The sequence below is a fragment of the Cyprinus carpio genome, chromosome B19, assembly GCF_018340385.1.
Source record: "Cyprinus carpio isolate SPL01 chromosome B19, ASM1834038v1, whole genome shotgun sequence".
NCBI lineage: Eukaryota > Metazoa > Chordata > Actinopteri > Cypriniformes > Cyprinidae > Cyprinus > Cyprinus carpio.
In genome coordinates this window covers 22,102,455-22,121,507 of record NC_056615.1, presented here as the reverse complement: position 1 = coordinate 22,121,507, position 19,053 = coordinate 22,102,455, and the positions used below count along the sequence as shown (strand labels likewise).

The 19,053-nt window shown below is 38.2% G+C and overlaps 2 pseudogenes; one reads left to right on the top strand and one right to left on the bottom strand.

The window, feature by feature from the left end:
- Window positions 1-1,362: 1,362 nt before the first annotated feature.
- LOC122140756 lies at window positions 1,363-13,636 on the top strand (annotated as a pseudogene).
- Window positions 13,637-17,843: 4,207 nt separating this feature from the next.
- LOC122140842 lies at window positions 17,844-18,729 on the bottom strand (annotated as a pseudogene).
- Window positions 18,730-19,053: the final 324 nt, after the last annotated feature.

Sequence of the window (19,053 nt, the reverse complement as noted above, 5' to 3'; positions counted from 1 at the left end):
GCACATATGCAATCTCTTTAAACGCCAGTAACTCAGTTTAATCAGCAGATTAGACTCAGCGCATCTTTGATCCGTCATGCAAGCATGCTCTGTGGCGCTTTGATATGATTTGAGGAATGTTCTCGTCGGAGTGATAAGCTGTTTTTGAGCTAATGTTAGCTCTCCTGCGTGCTGGAACTGTGTTCAAGGAAAACGTGAAGACCGGAATCAAAGTGGAATGTGCTAGAACCTGCTCCTACCGCAGGCACACCTGTTTGTCACACACAAACAATGTCTTTCTCTTTTCACATGTGAGAAGACTCTCAATACCTGTGGCCGATACCTGATAGCTGTGTCATGTACAAAACTGCTTCATATTTCCATTTACCAAAGTGTGACCACTATATCAACGTGGGGAGTTGAGAATGGTTTGTTAAATGTGTTCTCTGGGAAATTTAATAGTCCAACATATATTTGAAAGGTGAGACAAGATGGAAGCAGCAAAACAGCATCAAATCTAATAGGACAAAGTGTTTTTCTGAAAAAGCTTAGATGCTTGAATGAATTTGCTTGCCATTCTGACTGGTAAAAAAAAATACAATTAATACAAATAAGGTGTTAGTACAGTGCGTCAGTATGTGCTTTTTTTTTGTGTTCATAGTTGTTAAATTTAGTTTTTTAGTAATTTGGTACTTCTGCTTTATGTTTTAGTTTAGTTGCCCAGCCAACACTTTTCAGCAATTTCATAACAACTTTGTTTTTATTTTATTTTATTTATTATTTGTCAATTAACGGAAACCTATTTTTTAATGGTTTAGAGTTTAGTTAAGAATAACAACACTGAGAAGATGTTTTTGTGTTTTAAAATTAGCTTGTGAATGTTTTGTGGGCCCTACACTCCATGCCATGGGTTTAGGGTTAGGGTTGTGATTTACATGAATCACTAGCATGTTCAATGGGGTTGGACAACTTTATAATCCCAACAGCAGAATGTTCAGGTGACTGTGTCTTTGAAAAAAAATCTTTGTAAAGAATTTCCAGTAGACAGGGAAAAAACTCCAGAGAATGTAGGTTGTGAAAATGAAGTGTCCACTTCCTGTTGAACCTAAAAATTCTACATCTTTTGATCAGACGGTAAAATCTATCCCACACAGCTTGTTGTTTTCATTTGAAAATGTAAATAAGGGAGTGTAACTAGGGAGTTCCCCTTTTTTGGTTTATTGCTTTGTTTTTCATGTTGCGGCTTTTTTGTGTGTCTGTTGCCCTTGTTGGTCTCCCGTCAATAGTCCCACCAAACAATCTAGCCGTTTAGTTTAGTCTCTAAATGGGCTAGTGCACTGATTTTATTAAATTCTTTGTCTTGCACCCACAGCAGGTCCACAAATGAGCTCCCTCTCAGCAGACAGGAAGCCCCCTCTGGACTATGGTGTCCAGATTCGCTTCATCAAAGATTTGGATGACGATGGCGGAGGGTCCCAGACATTTCGGAGTCGACTGGCTGGGTGAGTTTGGTGGCAACAATAACGGGACTCCCTTCACCGTCTAAGTATGGAGTAGCTGGTGCGGGTGCAAGGCATTTCCGGGACAACCATACGCTGTGCTTAAGGACGGAGAAAAGTTAGGGACTCTCTCTTACGGGTGGTACCAACCTGAAGACTCAACCACAAATCCAGAGTGGCTCGCTCCAATTGTCTCTCGAACCTCCCCATTTACAACACCCTGCATCTTGGGACAAAGGGAAGGGGCTCGGACTCCCCATGGGGTTCCTATAGCCCCCGCGGACCAACCTAGCTCGCCAGATGAGGATTTTGGGAGCCCCTTAAGAGAGCCACCTGGTGACGGACAGCCCAGGCAGGGACTCAAGGAGAAGCTGAGCCCAGGTAACGACAGAACATCTCACCCCTTCTGCTCTGGGCTCCCAAGGTGGAACAAGAAGGACGATGATTGTTTTTAACGAAGCATCAGGTCTTCGGAATGTCAGGCAGAATGGTATTGCGGGAGTACTTTATGGAAAGTGGATGGGGGCTAAATGGACCCTCATTGGATGATGACAAAGTCACCCAGCTATTAGACACAAAGTCACTGGCTCCAATTAATTAAACTCAATTGCCGGCTTTATGTGTGCTAGTTCTGGTGAGTTGGTCAAACTCAGAACGTCCCCGAACTCGGATTCACCTAGATAACAAGTCCGGTCTCACAGGTGGAAAATGCGCCTTCTCAATAAACCTACACAGATGAGCCCCTCACCAACATCACCCAACGATAAACCCCTATGCTCCTATTACTCCAGCATACAGTGCCCAAACTTAGCTCACTTTCCGAAAGCCCATCAACCCGGGCAGTTCTAGGACGAGGAACTCCACCTCTGTGGCTAAAGTGGCCGCTATGCCCAATTCCAAACCCGTCACCTTCAGCCAATCTCCAAAATTGTTTGTGCCCAAAGAAGCACCACCTGCTCTACCAAAGAAACCAGTGAGTCCTCAAGATATTGTTCTTCTTCTTGCATAAATTTGGCACACCTTAAAAATCCAATCAGGAACCTTTCAATACAACCTAAGTCCCCACACTACATTTTTCTTATAAAAGTAGTCCTTACATTCCGATTTTCTTCACAGTATGAAAGAGAAGATCGGTTACCACATTATTTTCATTGTAACTTTAAAAGTGGTTTGGAAAAGCATGCTTTAAAAATAAAAATCTGTAAACATTGGAAAAATGTTTGGGGGGACATATTCATGCTTTTTTTCCCAGTCCAATTGAAAATGCTTTCTGCTTGTTAATCATTTTGTACATACGGGATTTGCTGAAGATGTCAGCATGCTTTTGAAAGGCGCTAAACATACACCTTTGGTTAGAGAACTGCCTCAAAGTTTTTTTGATTGGCACCTATTTCAGGAGCACTTTTTATGTATGGTACTTTCAAAAGTAACACATGTTTGATATGTCTTTTTTCCAGGTGACCCCTGACCCTCATAAAGAGCCAGACCACGAGGGCAGAGCTAAACGGAAATGGAGAGGATACCCAGACCAAACAAGCCATTTACAACCTACTTAAAGAGGGGTATGATAATTCTCGTCCAAGTTATTTTACAGAGCCTTAAAGTTGCCTATATAATGTATTTCTCATATATTCATCCGGTTGGTGAAGTACCATTCATAAAGAACATACAGTCACATTTTATTTTAAGGTCTTTATTTTAATTAACTACAACTTTTAACCTCAATTAACTCCTAATTTGCTGCTTAGTCATAGTAAAGATAGTTATTGGGTAAGGTCGGATTAGTAGGATGGCTGTAGTATGGTCATGCAGAATATGTCTTTATAAGTACTTAATCAACAGCAGATATGTTAATAATAAGCATGCTAATAAGCAACTAGTTAATACTGAGAATTAGCATTATTAGACATACATTATGCTACTTTTTTTTTGAAAGGCTTGGCTTGATTTCCCACAACAAGGTTACTGGATGACAGCTGTAATATTGTAGGAGTGACTCGAGAGATAAACTGAATAATATGATTTGTAAACTTATACTATTTTAAATGTTTTGCTCATATGGGCTTCAACAAATATCAACATGCTGTAATACAACTCACACTTTAGCATGGAGTAGTATTCAAAACCATTCGAATAGCCTAAAACATGCTTAAAACCCACTTATAAACACCCTAGCAGCCCTGGGCATAGATAGCTCATTACAATTTTTCTTTAGAGCATGCCATAATCTCAGGGTCTGTCCCTCTGGCTCTCAATTCTCTATTCCCATTCTATATTTTCTACACACACTAGGTCTATTGAGAGTTGATGGTCAGCCATCAAACACAAAAGCAAGCCTCATCATGAAAGGTTCTGTGGGGTGAAGGTAAGCACGCTTTTATTCATAAATCAGTTTGCATTTCCCAGCACTGAATAGTGCTTCAGCAGTGTCTGCTGAATGACGAAACTCTACATCTAGAGAGGGTGTGTGGTGTGTGTAATGCCCATGGTTTTGCAGATCGATCCCTGTTGTGCATGATTGTGAGAAAGATACTTTTTGAGACAGTGAGAGGAGAGAAACAGCAACAAGACAAGTTTTTTTGTGTGTGAAGAATTAGCATGCTTGTTAAAGAGACAATGATCATTATTATGAATTTTTAAAAAAAGTAGGTCAGCTAAGAAGAGGCTTTATTTAAGGGCCGCCAGTGCACCAAAAGGGAAATTCCAGTAACATTTACTCAGTGCCTCATTTGTTCAAAACCTATATGAAATTTCTTTGTTCCATGGAAACACAAAAGGTGACTTTTTTTTTTTATTATAATTTTAATTCTTAATTTGAGTTTTATTATAATTTATTGAGTTTAATTATTAACTGGGCCTGCCAAAATGACACAAAAAGCCCAAGACATGACTGTCCATGAAAATACCCAAAGGAAAGTGGTACATATGACTTAAGTTCTTTATTTCAGTTTTCTGAAGTCATTTGCTAGAGATTTCAGGCTAAAATTAAATTCACTTGTTTTTCCTAGCATGCTGTTGATGAGAGAGATGTCCATTGTCTAGTTTGTTAACGAATCATGGCTTTTTGAATTGGATGTTTTTCATTTAGTTCACAAAACCGGTCTGAGCGATGAATTTGGACTGATCTGGTTCTCATAGCAGTTTATCAATAAACAACAACAACTTTTCAAAAAAGTTTAACACAAAGCCATCTTATGACTACAGAAGACATTATGATCCTTTAATGCTTTAGAACAAAATGATAGTACGCAAATAATTTAATTTGGAGAATAAATATCCATCTTAAAGACGGTTCTGTATCTTCCTGTACGTACACCCATGGCATGGGCGTGTGGTGTCTCTTCCTAATATTGTTTCCCCCCCTACGTGTGTGCATAAGCTTCCTGGCATGTGAAATATCCTCCTGCCGTCTCTTGGCAACCCGTCGCCTAACAAGGAAAGCTGATTAGGGCCACGTGGTTGAGAGCTCGCTCTTTGTGATCCATCAATAATTAAGTTACAATGAAAATGGATGCCTGAGATGGAGGGTTTTCCCCTCAACCTGTCTGTTTGGTTTTAATGGCCACTCAGTGTACCAGCCTGCTTATGCTGTCATATGCCAATGGTCGCATCGTCCATCATGATAACTCTGTTGTTGTTGTTGTGGGCAGTACTGCTGGGAGACGTCTTGCGTTGCGACTGTCGTTAATTAAGCTCATTTAAGCATGGAGTGCACCTTTTCAGACACTTGGAGATAGAAGTTCGAATAGAAGTTGGTACTTTTATTAAGCAAGGAGGCGTTAATTTGATTAAAAGTTTATGACAATAAAGACATTTATAATGTTACAAAAGAGTTTCTGTTTCTATAAATGCTGTTCTTTTGTACATTTATAGTTCTGAAAATAAAAACTGCATCATAATTTCAACAAATATTACAGCAGCACAGCTGCTCTCAACATTGATAATAAAAATGGTTTCTTGAGCAGCAAATCAGCATATTAGAATGATTTCTGGAGGATCATGTGGACCTGAAGACTGGAGATGATGCAGAAAAATCAGCTTTGCATCACAGAAGTAAATTATATTTTAAAATATATTACAAAAATAAAAAAAATACTTTTATTTGTAATAATATTAAGCAATATTACTGTTTTTTACTCTATTTTTGATCCCATAAATAGAGCCTTGGTGATAAGACACTTCTTTTAAAAAACCTAGTTGTATTGTGTATGGTAGTGTATGATTATCATTTGAACTGATCAGGTTGTATTCTTCCTAAAATTTATCTACATGTCTAATTGTTCTGATTTACATTGGTGTTGGAGGTTTACTTCTAATAAGATGACTTTAATAGTTAATTTATGAGATCTTTTTTATTCAAAAAGTAACTTAAGACCCTGCAACACAAGAGGTCAGTTCAAATGACCTCGCAGTAGCCATGTGTGGTCATTATAATGATGGCAACAGCAGTTGAATAGTCTGAATGCGATATCCCTGATAGGCTCCCTGGGTTATTTGAGGAGCACACAGCTGCCTACTGGCTGTGTGGATTGTTTCAGATCTAATTATATGTTGTTTTTACTGTTTTCCTCATTTATAATTAAGATCAGCGGGCCATGTGCAGATATTAAGGCATGGGATTCATTTAGGCGTATCTGTGTATCAGGAGTCACAATCATGTGACTGACAGTAAGAATAACTAGCGTAATGTATAGCTCAGACAGAATGTAGTGATTCCTGACCGTGGGCTATTTGAGAAAATTATATTGCTGTAAGAGAATATGCATAGCCTCAAGATGACACCGAACCTCTCCTTTGTAGAAATATGCATGTTTGTTTTGGTGCTGCAGCTTGTAGGAACAAAGCTACATGTGTTCTGGTTTAATAAGGCCTTAATAAAGACTTTTTGTTCAATAGTTAAATGAATAAAAATGGAAACAAATCCTAAGTATATGGTTCCAGCACAGTAGTAATTTTTTATTTCTCTTTATATATTTTCATGTTTTAAATCAGGAAAGTCTTTGTTTTACATGTATTTATTTAAATATTTACCTATTTATTTTATAATGTTCGGAGAATTGTAGATTAAAAGATTTATTTTTTCCCCATCGGTTTGTGAAAAACGTGCAAAAATGTTATTTTATTATTATTGTATATTTTTAATTTTACGGTGCTTTAACACTGTACAATGTAAGTTGGATATTTGGCGGTTTCAGGAGACTATTTCAGGCTAATTCCAGTTGTGACGCTTCGGTGCTTGACATGAGAATACTGTGTGATAAAATCACTTAAAACCAACTCTTGTCTGTGGAAAGTTATTCAGTCTTTATAATTTCGGACCCTTTCAAACCTTAATAGTCTATGAACTTTCACATAATGCACCGCAAGACAACAGGAAGGAGTTTTTTTGTGGGATTTACGTCAACATCATGTACGGCCTGCTCAGCTGCCCTTGAGAAACAGTAGCCCAGTGTGCGCTACAAGGATAACATTTAAATACCTTTAGCTGATCATAGACTCACAATCATTTTGACACGCCGCGTTTTAATGAAAACTTGAGCATTTGTAAACCCATAGAGATTTGATTGTAAATGCATTACTGTAAGTGTGAACTTTTCAGCATTCAGTCCAGTACAGCTCTTATTTTTTTTTTGAACCCAAATCATTACAGTAATTGTTAAAGCGCATTGGGGTTTTTGTGCTCCCACAGGGTCCGCAGATCTTAGTGACTGACAGCAATTTGAAGTCTGAACTGGAGCAGGCGTTCAACAAAAACACACAATTCCAGCAACCCCTGGACAAGGCTCAAGAGAGAACTACAGGAAAACCAGGACCAGTGAGGTCTCTATGTGCATTAAAACAAGAAGCAAATGTGCATTTGCCAACAGAAAAATATAACCCTGTGGAGTTTGAATTAGATTTGTCTAATATTTTACTTCCCTCTCTTTCAGAATGGTGGAGCTGCGTATGGATCGAGAGGCAGCGGAGTCTCGCTTACCGGCAGCAGGAGGATCAGCTAGCTCAGCTCCAGGAGGAGCTCAGACGAACGCTGGAAAACTCACCTCAGTCCGACACAATGCAGCTAGTACGCACACAAAAATTATTATGATTATGATACAGAATGATTGCGATGTCTGCTATTAATGACCCTTACGTCAGCTATCGAAAAAAATCATTTGTAAGATACTATTCTTTATAAACCGGATTTTGATACTGAAATTTAGTTTTCCCTTAAACACACTTTTTCTCTGCAGGACTTGATGACGGTGCAGGCAGAGCGTTGTCAGAGTCTCTGATGCTGAAGCAGAAACTGGAGGACACCCTGAGGCAGAGAGAGCGAGAGCTCACCGCTCTGAAAGGAGCCCTGAAGGATGAGGTGGAGTCACATGATAAAGAAATGGAGGCCCTGAGAGAGCAGTACAGTCAAGACATGGGCGCCCTGCGGTCACAGCATGGAGACTGTCTCACAGGTGAACATACACTACAAGACAAATTATTGCCTGTGTCTCACGTTCTGAGTCCCTTCCTCACAGAGAAATGTTTTATCACTTGTCACATCAGCCCTGATACCTAGGCTGGATTGATTCAGATTGATGTGTGATCTGTTTTGTTGTCCAAACCGTTGTGAGAAGAACTTTTTGCAATCTTGAATTGTTTTCACTGATACCTGTTGTCTTTTCCTCTGGCCTTATCCACAGTCTCAGCTGGAAATCGAGGAGGAGCGTCAGAAGGTTAATGCTTCCATCTTGGCTCTGGAGGAGGAGGCTGGAGGGATACAAAGAGCAGAGGGACCGAATGGAAGGAGCAGCTTGGCTCAGCCAACCGGGAGTAAGCTCTGACACAAGGGGGGGAACATCAACTTCTAAAACAAATATGTTATATAGTGATTCCAACTTTTTGGTGAATCTCGGTTATGTGATGTGAACTTGATGTTTATTTTACTTGCAAATAAGTGTTGAAGCCCACCAGTAACGTTAGGACATCCAGCACTATGATTAACAACCATCAGTTAAAAATTACAGTATGTGTAGTAACATAACCATAGCTATGCAGCATGAATCACATAAAACATTGTTTAATAATTTCATAAATTGTTTAGTAAGATCTTAAGGTTGTCACTCCCAGGTTCAAGTCCATATTTGTCTAAGAGTTAAGAGACTCATCATCTGTAATCATATACAAACAATCTTGTGACAACACCCTTTTTCTACATTCAGACTTCAGTACGTTTAATACATGCTTGGCTTCTGGTCCTGTAGGATAAAAGATCCACATTTCATTTGCCTGATGTGTTACTTCACATGTAGATACTGTTATTATCCTGTATCCAGTTCACACTCACTCCTGTTTAAAATTTTAGGGTCTGTAAAATTGCTTATGCTCAGCAAAGCTGCATTTATTTGATCAAAAATACACTGAAAACAGATGTTTTAAAGCACATTTAGTTTTTTACAGCAGGATTTGATCTGAAACTATAACTCATAATCTTGTCCTACAGGTTTCATTATCTGTTTTATATGTTGTCTTAGTTTGTTTGCGTTTTTCATGTGCTTTATGAGCTTCATGCTACATGTCCATGTCAGCTGTGCTTGTTAAATGTTTATTGTTGTCTTTCTGTTTCTATGTTCTTGTTTGCCAGACGGGGGCAGTGCGCAGCGCATTTCAAAAGTGAGACAGGTCCGGTAGTAGGCCATAACTACTGACACCACTGGCAGAAATTAATCATCAATTAACTATAACTGATGAAGTGTTTTAGTGTAAATCAGTAACTTGTTGTAAAATCTGGCCCTGGTGAAAACTGACACACTAAACTAGAATCTATGAAACCTGATTTCAGTTTGGCTGCAGGTTATAAAATTACTCGGCTATAATTAAGACTAATCAAAATAAAATCCTTTAATCTCACTATCTGAGCTGGTGCATCATATACACTTCTACTAATATATGTCAAAGTTCTAGTGCAGGTTATCCAAATGGACGCTCAAACAAATCTTTATCAAATCTTTTCTTTTATGTCATAAATCATTTTAATTCTGATATAACCGACTTCTATAGGATGTTGATTCTTCTACTCGATGAAATGTTTTAGTGAATAGCTGAATGTGATAGTGTGTGTGTGTTGGTTTGTTTTTAATTTGTGTTGTCTCATTGGACAGGCTGCTGCGGGCCTGCAGCAGGAGAAGAAAGAACTGGAAGAGAAGCTGTACACAGTTAAGAAACAACCAGATGAAACTGATTCAAATGCTTTAATGAAGGTAAGATACAAATACAATGCAACAATCTGTTTAATCTCTTCTATGGTTCGTTGTGACTTAGATATGTTTTTTAGCCTGGTATAAAAAGTTATTTTGCATTTTCAGGAGCTGCAGCGGTGCCAGGATGATTTGAAGAAAGCTCTTTCAGAAGTGGAAAAACAGAAAGCAGATGCAGCAAAAAGGGAGGAGGAGCTTAAATCAGTATCAAGAGCCAAATGAGAATCGAGAGAAGGAGGTGAAGGCAGAGATTGACAGACTAATAAATCAATCAAAGAAAGACAAAGAGGTAAACTCACGAAAGTGCTGGAGAAAAACACAACAGGTAATTCTTGAAATGATGATTATTAAAAAGCTATCAGGGTGCATTAAATCCTATTTCATCCATATTTGTTTTTGTCTTAACTGGCCTATTTAAAAGATTACGTCTCATTGGTCGAACCTCTCGCTCGCTATTGCTGAATTTTAAATATGTTTTTGATGTACTGGGATTTTGTCACTTTATACAGCTTTATTACTTAATTGAGGAAAAGAAAAAGTACTTTAAAATAATGTTATATTTGTTCCCTTATTCTATTGACTTCTTGTTTGTGTAGCCCTCCACATCAGAGCAATATCAAGGTACTGAAAAGCAACCTAGAACTTCAAGAGGCCAATGCTCGCTTACGAGAGAGAATAGCACGCATGGTAAAAACATCCCTTTTGCACTTAAGCATTTTGCTTTAAAATGATTGGCATAATGATTCAGCTCTTCTGATTTAGTTTGTCTTCCACTTTTCATTTCCAGACACGCTTGCACTCCAGTGTTCCTGACAGCTCCTCAGATGTTCAGGAGGACGAGAACCGGAGCCTGAGGAACCAGCTGGAGGAGTCCCGGCGTGCCGCTTCTCGACTGGGTCAGGAGAAAGAGGAGCTCAGCAGACGGTTGGAGGAGAGGGAGAGAGAACGGGAAGCGTTGAGACGCAGCAAAAGCGACATTGAGGAGCAGAAGAGACTGCTGGACCGATCGCTGGAGAAGATCAATAAGGGGGTGTGTGTGTTTTTGTGTAGTTAATAAATGTTTTCTATTATTATTATTAATTATTTACATAACACAGCTCTTCAAGAGTTTGGGGTTGGTGCAATATTTTTAAAATGTTTTTGAAAGAAGTCTCTTATGCTCACCAAAGTTTTGAAAGAAGTCTCTTATGCTCACCAAAGGCAGAAGTGTTGTTATATGTTATTACAATAGCAGTTTTTATTTTGATATATTTTAAAATCTAATTTACTCCTGTGATGCAAAGCAGAATTTTCAGCATCATTACTCAAGTCTTCAATGTCACATGATCCTTCAGAAATCATTCTAACATGCTGATTTGCTGCTCAAGAAACGATTCTTTGAATAGAAAGTTATAAAAGAACAGCATTTATTTTTTTTTTATGTTCATTTTTCTTCTTTCAGATGGAGACTATGATGGGAGATTCACGTCAGTCGGTGCAGGTTCTTCAGTCTCAGTTGGATGAATTCAGGGGGATCGTTCTCGTAGAGAGCTGCAGGATGCTCAGAGACTCAGTAAAGACAGGCTGGTTGAGCAGCAGAGAGCGCAGGCCCTCCTAAAGACCACCCAGGAGGAGGTGAGACAGACCAGCTTTCACTAGATAGTATACACATAGTGCTAAAGTACAACACAGTGTTTATAGGGCAAAAAAATGACATCCTTCCTGAAAATCAAGACGTTTTCTGTGAGAATATTCCCACTGCTTCTATCCATCAGCACATTTACCTCTATTGTTATTGACTTTGGATGCCATGAGTGTCCACTGGTCCTTTGATCTGGCTCTTGCTTGAACTTACAACCTTTCAGATCACAGCATAGATACTCAGTGCTTTGGTGTGTGTTTCTCAGGTGTCTCGTCTGAAGAAAGAACTACTGTCGTGCTCAGAGGAGAGGGACAGCGCTCAGCTGGATAAAGAACTGCTGAGCAGCCGTCTCAAACACCTGGAGAACGAGCTGGAGACGGAGAGAAGCTCACAGACCGGACCGCAGCAGAGAGATCCGTCTGATTGAGGTAACTGTGTAGGTCTGGCACCTAGACTTCTCCAACTAGACAGCAACCAGTCTTTCTTTTTAGAGGCTTTTCTGAATGTCCATATGATTTAAGAGTGACGGGAAATTAAAATAGGCTGTTTCAGTAATATATGTTCAAAAGTGCACATTTTTGTTTCAGGACAAAGTGAAGACATTAGAAATTGAGTTGGATGAGGAGAAGAGTGGAGCAGAGCTACTGGAATGAACGCATTGCTCGCAGTCGAGAGCAGGTACACAGATTATCGTATTTATGTTTGATTCATTTGCAAACATAAGCTTAATATAAATGTGTTTTTTAATCTAGGTGGATCAGCTCCGTTCTGAACTCATGCAGGAACGTTCAGCCAGACATGATCTTGAGATGGATAAGAGTGCACTGGAGAGACAGGTACACACAGACACCTTTTTATTAATAGACTTTAGATCAGAAGATTGAAAACACACCGTGAAAGCAAGACATTAGGAAAAATATTAGTTTAATGCATGTTTGACACTATTAAGTCACATTTATAGATTATTACTGTATGTGTTTAAAACACATACATTCTGTCATCCCTCTATATTTCATGTATCATCTCTCTTGGTCTCTCAGGTGAAGGAGTTAAAGTCTCGTATCGCTGATATGGGCACTCAGACTCGTCCCTCTGCTGGAGTTGCGATGCTAGGAAACAAGAGTCAGGAACTGGAGGACCGTTTGCGTAGTGAAGAAAAGTAAACAACTGGACAAACACAAGCACAATCAGCACATAACTGGATATTAATAAAGCATCTATCTGTCTTTTGTGCATTTAGAGAGAAAAAACACCATTCTAGCAGCTCAGAGGAGAATGGACAGGAAAACTTAAGGAAGTGACAGCCACCCTGGACCAGGAGCGGAGTCAACATGCTGAACAGAGAGACCAGGTAAGCACATACATACATGCACATTAGGCTATGTACTTGATGTACTTAAAATAGAAAGGTCATTTTTTTATGATGTTATTTATCATTCCTATAAATGATGTGTGGACGAAGCAGTGTATCTAAACAGCTGCTGTGTGTTCATGTCTCTAATAGCTGTCTCTGCGAGTGAAGGCCCTGAAGCGGCAGCTGGATGAGAGCGAGGCGGAGGTGGAGCGTCTGGAGGGCGTTAGGCGGAAGGTTTCTGCGGGATCTTGAGGAGCAGCGGGAGCTGCAGGAGGCGCAACAGGCCAAAGCCAATGCACTGGAGAACGAGCTCTCAAGTGAGTTTTCTATCAAATATCCACATCAAAAAATCAAGAATAATGTGTTAATATATTTATTTTAAAAAAGATACACATATATGTCAGGCGTGCCTGATGTGAAAAAGCTCCACTGTCTTGAAAACATCTGAGCTAATGAAAAATTTAGAAGTCAGTAGTGTCACTATCTTTAGCTAGTTAATTCCCACCATTGACAGCAGATGCATTTAGGCCTCGGTTTTGTTGAATAAACCATTTTATTAGTTGTAATGAACATTCTGGCCACTAGAGGGTACACTTACAATGCTAAACTATTGACAGGCCTATGGCTGATATTGGTTTCTCTATTATAATGTGTGTGATTGTTTGTTAGGAGGAAGGTTCAGCAATCACGACGCCCAACCTCTGGAAAGCACCTTGAGCTCTGAGGAAGAGGACAGTTACTCTGACTCTAAAAGCATCAGGTCTATTCTCACTGAAACGCCACTTCAGACCACCAGCTGTTAAAGACTCAACTATAGAAGGAGAAAACCTTGTTGCACACATTTGATTTGAGTTTTCTAGTAAATGTAAAATAATGAAAAGAGACATGAAGGTTACAATTGGTGTGACATCAACACAGTCCAAAAAAAAAGTGGGATGGGATGGGATAGATGGGTTTGTGAAGACCTAATAAAGCTGTCAGTGTGAAGAGTTGTCACCCAAAAGCTCCTTTAGTATTGTTTTAAAAAAAAAAAAACTGGTTAATTTTGAAGAAAAGTTGCTTGTTCTTACTCTGTTTATGAGTGTCATGTTGTTTGTTTTAGGAATGCTCGCAGTAAATTGAATTTGCATAAGATGTTGGTAGGGTTTTTGACATCCTTAATCATATTACCAAAATTTCCTTTGGGTAATGGAAAAAAATATCAATGAAGGATACATGATGGAATGTCATAAATCCTGCAAGTTCATTTGTGAAAGTGAAATTTGAAAAAATGATTTTGATTCCTTTAAATGACAATTGAAATTTCAAATGAAACACTGTGGTAAGTGTTCTCCTTATTATCTTTAATGTTACACACTAGTGAAAATTATAATGAAGGATATTTAGAAGGATTCTTTTCTGTGTTGATTTAACGTGAGAAATAAACTTGCACTATGAATGACACCTTTTGTGCCAAGACAGAAAAGGAAAAACTCTTTTGATGTTACTGGCTTTGAAAAAAACATATTTGCCTTCAATTTTATTTTAGAAAGCTAATAAAACTTAAGTTGCTTTTTGACCATTTTTCCAGATTTATCAGAATGTATTTACCTGTCCGATGGTAAGGTACCATGTTTTTGGAACACGGTTTCATATTACACTGAACAATATTTAGATATGTTTTTGTATATACTATCATTTGTTTAAAGTTCATTCTTCCACTACACAGTAAAGGTTTTGAATTACTCAAACTTTTGTCATGTTACTCTGCCAGGGTTTTTTTTTCTCTCTTTGTGTTATGAATCTCTCTTTTATACTGTCAGTTATTTCTCAACTTTGGTCAGTGTCCTCCTGTAGACAGCAAGCAGGATTTTTTTTTTATATATATATATATATATATATATATTATATTTACCATAAACTGCAAGCATTTTTATTTTGTCAGTATTAGGTTGAATTTAGAATATATGTTTTTTTATAGGTCTTTAAATGAACCATTTTTGTTATTTAGGACTGCAGTTTTTGGTGTAGAGAATCTTTTTGACTATTGCTGCTTTGAAAAAATGAAATATGTTTGAGTGCAGTTTTAGTACAGCTCAATAAACTGTAAAACTGTGTGTACTGTATGTGCAAATGGATAAGTGCTTTATATTATGAAACATATAAGGCCAGTGCTTTCAACTCTAAAAAGTCAAACTTCAGAGACCAATTAATGAAGTTTAAGAGCTTTATTGTTTTTCTTTATAAGTAACTTCTATAATTCTATTTAGTAAATGGTCCTAAATGCTTTTTATGCGCACATGATGTACACACATGTAAAATATAAAACATTTCAAAATTTTATGTTGACACTGTTCATAGTATAAAATATTTGCCACAGTCAGTGTGAGAAAGACATAAGTGACAAAAGGTCATTCATTTTGTTTTATCCGAGCAATGTTTGATAGTAATATAAATAATAATTAAAATGTTGTACTGTGTTAATCAATATTTTGGTTACAAACTTTAATAGATGCTTACAAGCTCAATCTTGATTTCAAGGCTTTTTTCTCAACTGATTGTCATTGAGCAAAAAAGTTTTTAACATCCAAGCATTCATTTGTCTGGTGTACAGAGATGCAATGCCAATCAGCAGGTATGTCGACTAGTTTTAAATTTTATCTCTCAGCAAATTTTGTGTTGTACTTGGTAAAGATGTACTTCCAGAAATCAGTGGCTTCAACAGTATCGTCAGGCTGTATCCTCCAGTCAGCATAGATCTCTCTGTATTCCTTTTATGGATGCCACTCATGTCCTGTGTCTTTACATTGGAATTGTTTTTCGCTAGCGATGAGAGATGAGCATAAGTCAGGGACTAATTTGTTTGTGTCAACCCAGCTGTAGTAACCAATACCTTCTGGCCGATGAACCGAGGCAAACTGTTCAGTATGGTCTTTTCCACCAGCTGCAGAATGGACACATTTCCCCACAGCCAAACACTCTGCTGAAGAGCTCCTCTTGAGGTTTGTTCACTGAGAGTCTGGTTAACTTATATCTCACATCACTTACACTGCGTAGCTGATCTTCTAATATCTGATGCAGTTTGTCTATTGATAATTTAAAGGCAATCTGCAAACTCAGTAGAATTAGAATTGTTTAAAGTCAAAGTTGCATTGAGGTTGTCAGATGGGTGTGACCACGCGCTTTATCAAGATATGTGAAGATACTGGTTATAAAACTGTGGATGTTTTTTTTGTTTCATCTCCACTGTCATTGCTATGGAAGATGCATGTATTTTTTCTGTGCACTTACAACAGCTTCACTGATTTTGGTGATGATGATGTTCAAATGCTTCATCTCTAACTTGAGAAAGGCATCTTCCTTTGAAAAATTTTCTTCTCTAAAATCCACTCAGTTACAAATTTCTCATAATTTTTGCACATACTCACAAATATTGTTTGAAGTCATCATTCTGAAGCAGCTGTTTTAAAAGCGAACACTGGAAAAAATGTCTGTGTGCCTAAAATCAATGGCATGCATTGACTTCATGGACATTGTATCCATGTTGGTGATTTGGGTTTCAAACTTTGTGTACCAGTCAATCATGTGCTTCTTGAAAGCCCATTCCCAAGTGTTAAACTCAAAGTTTGGAGTACGCTTCAGTGACAATGGTGTTGCGAAAGTTTAAAATATATATTTTTTTTTTAAATTTAACAGAAGTCCAGAGACTTCGAATCCATTCAGCAAATGCCACAAAATCCTGTGCTGAGAATTTTGTTGTCTTGAAAATGTCATGTATGCCGTTCTTTAAGTTAATCACCTCTTTACTGCAGCCAGTGTTAACAGGTGCCATTGGAGGAGTTCCAAGCCACATCCAGGTATGTACCAGTTGTTTTTATCAATGTTATACTCTAAAATATCTGTAAACTTCTTGCTGTTGCCCATTTTCTTCATTTGTCCAGCTACTTGAGTCATTGCATCTAACTGGTCCAAGAAAATATTTTCTCTCTCAAGATCTTTTTTACGCACACAACATCTGCAGTGTTTTGATGCACAAAATGACAACAGGCCTTTTCCCCCACCTCTCTCATGCGGAGAAAGGCATGGACAACAATTTGCAGAGTGTCTTTCATTTCTGTAGCATTTTCCATGGCAATGTTGACAATTGTAATGCTGCTCAGTCCAACAACCAGAGTAGCAAGTTTGTTTTCATACTCCTAACTATCAGCTAGCTTCACCAGTTCTAGAGATTTTAATCCCTCTGTGTCGATTACAAGGATATAGTCACACTGAAGCTCTGATCTGAATTCCTCAGATACGGCTATTAGAAGCATGAAGGCGGCTCTCATGCATCTGCCGCTGCTAACAGCAAACTGAAACTCCAAACATTGTGATTTCCCAGTGCTTTGAACTCCTAAAACTGTCACAATTTATATTCTGTTGTTAGGTGATGTCAGTTTGTTGAGTACCACAAGCACATCTCTAATCCATGTCATGGGCATATTTGATGCATCTCCATCAATAAGTACTAGAGGAAATCCAATTTAGCATTTAACTGAGCACAAATTTCTGGCAGTTTTTTTAAGATGAGGGTGGTTCCAATTTCCTTGGAAGTGTGCAGACTCGTGGAGTTGGCTTATCTCTCTCATAAAGTGCTGGACTCCTAAAGAGCTGTTGGCAAACTGATATCCAAACATTCTTTATCTTCTGTGGGATTTCTACATACCTCCCTATATTGTTCCTCAAGCCTGGACAGGTGTTTTTTGGTAAGATGATCCAAATTCATTTCATCCATTTGAGAAAGTACAGTTGCTCATTCGTGGATCTTAACAAGCCATTGATGAATTGATTTATTGCTTCATTTAACCCGTGCCTTCCTTGTTCCATTCTAAGATTGTGGATTTTACTTTTAGGTTCACTCTTGTAGAACACTATGTTTGTTTCTTTGCCTTAAGCCGGCACATCTCTTTCTCCAGTGTAGATATCTCTTTCCATGGTTTCCCTTGCAAAAGGGAGTTCCTTTATTTTATATTCAGGTATATTTTCAATGTCCCTTTCCTTTGCTTTTTGACAAATGGTATTGTTTTCATCTACACGAATCCCCAGATCAGGTGCAATTTCTGACAACTCAATATTCACTTTTGTAGAATCTGCAAGTAGTTTAGCAACAGCCTTCTGTAGTTTATTAACAAAACTTAGCATCATCTGTTCCTGTCCTTGAGGATAACTGAGTCTGTGTTGAGCTTAATCTGTGCCAAACTTTGTTCCAATTTGTTTTGTAATGTTTGATAATTTGTGGTGCAAACCAGAACCAATTTTGGTTTGAGTTGCAGGGGATTCAGAAATACCTGATTTGAGTCCAAATCATCACAGAACAGAAAAACTGCAGATGACGTTTGACTCAGAAAAGTGAACTGCACCATAAAATCAGAAATATCCCCACGGAGATTAGCCACAGCTACTGGCTCTGAATTTGTCATTTGATTTCTTACAGCCAGGGAGATACCAGCTCATTTCAACAAGCCCATTAGAGATCTTTCTCGGAATGTTCCCTTTGTCCAGTTGCTTGTGGAAAAAAAGTGTCATGATGATGCTGTCTGTTGCTGAGGAGTTGTTTAAGAACTCAGATTTGGACATACTGCTTTTTCTTAGTCTGACGAAAGAGATCAGGGGCAAATCAGTCAGCACAATACTGCCTTCCTCTAAACTGATCTGTGTCACAATTCGGCAGCAGCAAAGGCACAGAGAACTGACACAATGACATTTTTAGAGCCATTTCTTGCTGGAGGAAAGGATCGGCACAGTGGAACAGAGCTGTGATCAAATCTAGTGGATGGATTCCTTTCTTTCTTCATCGATGTTGGTGCTTTCTTCACATGTTTGAGGGTTACTGTTTGAAGCACACTTTATAATTCTGGCTGATGAACTGACCATCATGAGCTTTCTGAGGAAAAGCCACGGCAAAGATCTAAGACTATGTGCAGTTTCAACCACATCTGACAGTTTCCTTAATTTCAACACAGACTTTAAAGTCAGTTTATTCTTCAGGTGGTTTTCTAGTCCCAGATCCCTTAACAAGGATTCCATAGTTATGTCTGCAATGCAAAGTTAAGCCATTTATATATCCGTTTCTGAACCAGCTGGAAATAGAAACCCATCATTAGGCTTAGACAAATAAACATAATTATTCATTAACTTCAAAAACTTCAGAATATTTAGAACACTTATATCTATACCATCAGTTTCTTCTTGTTTATCCTCATTTTGAATCCCACTGCTTTTATCAGGGTCCTCCATCTCTTGCTTCAGAATCTGGCAGTTTTATATGGGGTAATATTTAATTATAATGTTGACTGTAAGACATATCTTATAAATTATAATCTTTCACCATTAGGAAAAACCTCTTACAAA